General features: G+C 46.8%; 1 pseudogene; it reads right to left on the bottom strand.

Moving 5' to 3' along the window:
- Positions 1-4,685: 4,685 nt before the first annotated feature.
- Positions 4,686-5,788, bottom strand: LOC105497785 (keratin, type II cytoskeletal 8 pseudogene; annotated as a pseudogene).
- Between the last annotated feature and the right edge of the window lie 505 nt (positions 5,789-6,293).

The raw sequence follows: 6,293 nt of genomic DNA, 5'->3' as shown, positions 1-6,293 counted from the left end.
ACACCAGTCTTCAAGCTTTGAAATTCTTTCTTCTGCTTGGTGCACTCTATTCATAAATATTTCAGTTGTATTTTGATATTCCTTAGGTGAGTTTTTCAATTCCAGAAATTCTGGTTGATTTCTTTTAAAGATGTTTATCTCCTCCTTCCTTTCTTGGATTGCTTTAGAAGTGTCTTTTTGTTGATTTTCAACCTTGTTTTGGATCTCATTGCTGCTTACTTGCAATCCATGCCTTGAATTATTTCTCTATCTATTGTTTCTGAGTTTCCATTTTAGTTAGGGACTATTGCTGTGGAGCCAGTGTGATCCTTTGGTAGTGTCACTACATTCAGATTTTGCCAGGTTTCTTGCACTAGTTCCTTTTCATCTAGAGATGCTTGCCTTTCTAATTTTAGTAACTGTTTTCATGCAGGTAGAATTTTTTCTTTTTCTTTCTTTTTTTCCAATAATATTATTGTTTTTTCTTCTTTCCCTTTCCTTCCTCCCCACCGCAGAGTGTGTGACTGTAGAGAATGCTAGGTAGGGTCTTTTGACTTTGCTTGTATAGCACTATGCACTTTCGTCACCAGGTTTTATATTGGGCTGTGCAATTTGACCTGCAAGCCAATAGATGGCGCTTACGGGTAAGAGCTGGCCGTGTGGCCCGGCACGGTGGCTGGTCGTGCCTGTAATCTCAGCACTTTGGGAGCCAGAGGAAGAAGGATCCCTTCAATCCAGGAGTTCAAGAACAGCCTGGGCAACACAGCGAGACCCTGTCTCTACAAAAAAATGAAAAAAATTTCTGGTCATGGTGGCATGTGCCTGTGGTCCCAGCTACTTAGTACAGTGAGGTGGGATGATTGCTTGAGCCCAGGAGGTCAAGGCTGCAGTAAGCCATGATCACACCACTGCACTCAGGGTGACAGAGTGAAAACTTGTCTCAAAAAAAGTGCTATGTGGCTGGGAATATATGTGATCCTTATTTACTGGAAGAAGCTCTTTTTTTGCCTCAGGTAATGGGTTGATTCATGGAATGCACAGTGGTGTGAGCTCCCTCCTCAGCCCCAGTGGAGGGGAGGAAGCAAGATGGGCAGGGCCAGACCAGGCAGGTCCACCTACAGGTCCCCTGATGGCAGGCACATGCACCAGCACTGAGGGAGAATCCAGTGGATGGCCGCCTCGCGCCCAGAGGTGTGCCTCAGCATGGAGCTGCAAGACCTCCTCAGCCCTGAGTTCTCTGCATAGAGATTGGGGGCAGCCTAAACTCCTAACCCAGGAGGGTAGGTGCTGCAGATACATGGAGATTCTGCCTGGGTATAGAGTGGAGAGGGCCTCCTGCACCAGGATCTCTGCATAGGAAGGTTGGGGTAACTCAGACTGCTGTTCCAGGGAGTAGATGCTCTGAATGCCTGGAGATCTGTCTGGCATGGAGTGGAGAGGGCCCCTCTGCACCCAGATCTCTGCACGGGAAGGGTGGGGTGGCTCAGCTTGACAATCCGGTAAAACAGCTACTCAAATCACTTTTTATCCCACCACTGCACATCTCTTTTTTCCCTCACAACCAGATTTCTTGAAAGAGATGCCTAAAATTTTTGTCTCCACTTTCTTAACTCCCAGTCTTTCCTCAACCTATTTAAGGCCGAATGTCCTGGCCCATCACTCTCCCATTCCCACAGTCACTCCCCTGAACCAGCTCTGATAAAGTCAACAGTGATCTCCCTGTCCTCAAGGACATCCAATGATGTTCAGACCTTATTTTACTACATGATTCAGCAATGTTCTTAAATACTATTAACCACTTCCACCTTCTTGCAGCTCTTCCTCCCCTTGCCTTGGGTGCTACCACATTCTCCTGGTGTCCTTTCTACCTCTCTGCTGCTCCTTCTTAACCTACTTGGTGGGCTCATCTGCTACTCAGCCATTAAAAGTGAAGCCTGTCAAGGCGGTCTTTTTTCGTTATATACTTTCTTTCCAGGCAACTGTATCCAAGATCATTAATTTTAACTGCTATCTATAAGCTATTTATATACAGTTATATCTTTGGCTCAGACATTTCCTTTGAGTTCCAGATGTATATATCCAACCACCTATTTCATATTTTCCCTTGATATGTCTCAAAGGTATTTCAGACACCTCATGTCCCAGACTGAACTGAGGCTCTTCCCCCATAAATCCTGTCTTCTGCCAGTGGTTCCTGTCTCATCAATGACTCACACATCTTTTACTGGCCATCTTCTTTCCCACCATAGGACCTTTGCACTTCCTGATCTAGCTTCATGATATGTTCTTTCTTCTCTTACCTTGGGTAACTTCACAATTCTTTATTTGTCATACGTCTCTTCCTTAAAGAAATTTTCCATGAACCCCCAAGCCCAGGTCAGCTTTTCGTATTACATTCCTTTTTACCTGGAACACTGAACTCAGTTGGAAGGTTTGCATGTATTCATTATCATGATTATTGAGTAAACCTCTGGGACTCCCACTGTTTAGTCTGTCTTAGCTGCCTCCCCAGCAGAACCACCCCGTTATTGTTCCAGTATGTTGCTAGTGCCCAGCCTAGTGCCCGACATACGTGGAGCAGAAGCTCAATCATAGCTGTTGAAATGACATATGTGTAAGCATAAATGGTTATAAACATGGATAGCATCGAGTGTGATACAACTTACTCCCTACGTAAAATTTAAACACTTTGGGTGATTTTTCTATTTTGGGATGTGGATGATTTTATTATGTGCTGCTTTTATTTAGTGTATGGTTAATATCAGGGGAGATGTAGATTTCAGTGACATATTGGATACTCTAATGCACCTGGAATTATTATAACACTTAAAGGCAGATAAGATCCCAGGGGCCAAACAGGAAGAAGATAAGGAAAACTAGTCCTGAAAAGTAACATCGAAAGCCTCCCATTGCCTTCCTCTTTTGCAAAACAGCCTATCTCGCTAAAAGCCAAAAGTTGATAATGGGATGTAGATTATTATGGTAATGTGAAGTCAAGGAGGTGATTTGAGAAGAAGACATTATAATGTAGACAGAACCTTAGTCTATACAGACTTTGGGCAAAAGTCTCTTCCTTGGAGATAGGCTTTAAATGTTGCAATGCCTGCTCTCCTGAATATGAAGGACCTTATGAGGACCATGAAAATGTTTTAAGGTTCTACAGGTTCTTATCTTTTGTTTTTGTACATTCCCATGTAATTTAGAAAGATGTTCTAATAGGGCTGGTGCAGTGGCTCACATCTGAAATCCCAACACTTTGGGAGGCTGATATGGGATGATCTCTTGAAGCCAAGAGTTCAAGACCAGCCTGGGCAACATAGCAAGATTCCATCCCTACAAAAAAAAATTAATACATTAGCCCCATGTAGTGGCATGCACCTGTAGTCTCAGCTACTCAGTGGTGCTGAGGTGGGAGCATCACTAGAGCCCAGGAGTTACAGGCGACAGTGAGCTATGATTGTGCTACCACACTCCAGCCTGGATGACGGAGTGAGATCCTGACTCTTAAAAAAAAAAAAAAAAAAAAAAGATGTTCTAATGTTCTAATAGGATTTAGAAAATAAGAGTCCTAGGGACCAGGCGCGTTGTCTCACACTTGTAATCTTAGTACTTTGGGAGCCCAAGGCAGGAGGATCATGAGGTCAGGAGATTGAGACCATCCTGGCCAGCATGGTGAAACCCTGTCTCTACTAAAATACAAAAACTTAGCTGGGTGTGGTGGCACAAGCCTGTAGTCCCAGCTACTCGGGAGGCTGAGGCAGGGGAATTGCTTGAACCCAGGAGGCAGAGGTTGCAGTGAGCCGAGATCGTGCCACTGCACTCCAGCCTGGCAACAGAGCAAGACTCCATCTCAAAAAAAAAAAAAAAAAAAAAAAAAAAGTCCTGGCAAAGGTAACCAAGGGACATTGAAACCATCCAAGAAGGATGATGGCAAACATTTATATAGCAGTGATTATAGTCTGGGAAGTGTTCCAAGGGCTTAACATGTATTAGCTATTTTGATCCTCAACACAACCTTATAAAAGAAGTACTATTTTTATTCTTATTTTGGAGATGAGGAAACAAGAGCAGAAAGGAGCTAAGTAACTTATGCAAGATGATTACTATTGTGCCATGGTTATGAACTTTCTCAACAGGAAATGAATTTAGACATGAAAAAAAGGCAGACTACCGTGTTCCATAAAATGAACAAATAAGAGTAGGAGAAAGGAAATCTGCTAACGACCCCAGAATTAAGATAGACTCTTAATGGGGTGGTTGTTGACTTAGAACTGGGGAGGGGCACAGTTCTTGCTTCACAAATTTGGCTCCTCTGAAGATTTTCTTACTCCTTGTGTGAGTATTTTCATCTGTCTATAAATGTCCTAACATTCTGCAGATACTTCTTAGCACATTGAAAATATGAAGAAAATCCTCATTGGCCTACAGAATGAGACTAATGGGCCCTTGTGGGACTGATTTTTTTTTTTGAAAGAACTACCTGAGGTTTTATTTTGGACAAAAATAAAAGCAATTGAATTTTTTTGTAGCTGGAGGCATGGGCAAGGGGTATCCCCAGGCAGTAAACTTCCCCATGGGTGGGCTGAGAGCTAGGGGTGAGCCTCAGATGGATCTCCTGTTCCCTTTGCTCCCCTGCACAGCAGCCTCCCTCCTGGGCTCTGGGGCAGCCACAGGAGGGGCAGGTTGGGAGGGGCTGCCGCAACTGTTCACCTAGGCAGAACGTCAGAGGACTCAGACACCAGCTTCCCATCGCGGGTCTTGATCTTCACAACCATGGCCCTGGTGGAACTGGTGTGGCTGAAGGAGCTGGAGCCTGCGCCAGAGCCAAAGCTGGAGCCCAGGTCGCAACTGAGGCCGGGGCTTGTGAGGCCCTCATAGGCTGAGCTCAAACCACCTGCATAGCCACTGGTGGTCTTCGTATGGATAAACATGTTCTGCATCCCAGACTCCAGCTGGCTCTCCTCGTCCTCCAGCAGCTTCCTGTAGGTGGTGATCTCGATGTCCAGGGCCAGCTTGATGTTCATCAGCTCCTGGTACCCACGCAGCTACCGCACCCTGTCCTGCTTGGCCCGCTGCAGGGCGGCCTACAGCTCAGACAGCTTGGCGTTGGCATCCTTAATGGCCAGCTCCCCGTGCTGCTCTGCATCTGCGATGGCAGCCTCCAGGGAAGCCCTCTGACCTTTGAGGCTCTCAGTCTCAGCCTGGAGCCAGCTGATGTTCCGGTTCATCTCGGAGATCTCAGTCTTTGCATGCTGCAGGTTGTCCCAGCGCTTCCCAGCCAGCATCTGCAGCTCCTCATACTTGATCTGGTCCATGCTCTCAGCCTCAGCCAGGCTGCGGTTGGCGATCACCTCATACTGAGTCTTGACCTCAGCGATGATACTGTCCATGTCCAGGGGGCAACTGTTGTCCATGGATAGCACCGCAGACGTGTCCGAGATCTGGGACTGCAGCTCCTGGATCTCCTCTTCATACAACTGCCTGAGGAAGTTGATCTCATCAGTCGGCCCTTCCAGGAGAGACTCCAGCTCTACCTTGTTCATGTAAGCTTCATCCACATCTGAGGACAAATTCATTCTCCATCTCTGTACGCTTATTGATTTCATCCTCATGCTTGTTCTTGAAGTCCTCCACCAGCCCGTGCATGTTGCCGAGCTCTGACTGCAGCTTCACCTTCTCCTGGCCCAGAGTCTCCAGCTGCTGCATAAGGTTGTTGACTTAGCTCTCCAACATGTTGTCCATGTTGCTCCGAGCCGTCTTCTGCTGCTGCGGGAGGCTCCACTTGGTCTCCAGCATCTTGTTCTGCTGCTCCAGGGACCATACCTTGCCAATGAAGGAAGCAAACTTGTTGCTGAGGGTCTTGATCTGCTCCTTTTCCTGGGTGCGCATGGCGTGGATGTTGAAGTCCACCTCCAGGTTGAGGGGGCTCAGCAGGCTCTGGTTGACCATGACGGCAGTGATGCTTCCCATGCTGCTGGCCCTACCATAGCCTCTGCCCAGGCCACCTTGGAAGCTGCTGCTGCCCACTCCAGAGAAGCTGAAGGAACTGATGCTGGCATCGAGCCCACTTGTGTGGAAGCAGCTGCTGAAGGCTTGGGGGCCAGAGGTGGACACCTTGTAGGACTTCTGGGTCACCCTGATGGATATAGTGGAGGCAGAGGGGCTGAACAAGGTAGGGATTCCAGAATGAGTGGAGAAGCTGCTTCTTGGTCTGAAATTTTTTTCTTTTCAAACACTGAGGTGGGGTGGAATCTGAGAGCATGAAAAGATTGCGATCACAGGTGGGATCCAGCTACATGTGGATCTTTGCCATT

This window comes from Macaca nemestrina, chromosome 4, assembly GCF_043159975.1.
Source record: "Macaca nemestrina isolate mMacNem1 chromosome 4, mMacNem.hap1, whole genome shotgun sequence".
NCBI classification, from domain to species: Eukaryota; Metazoa; Chordata; class Mammalia; order Primates; family Cercopithecidae; genus Macaca; species Macaca nemestrina.
This window is presented reverse-complemented; position numbering and strand designations above follow the sequence as displayed.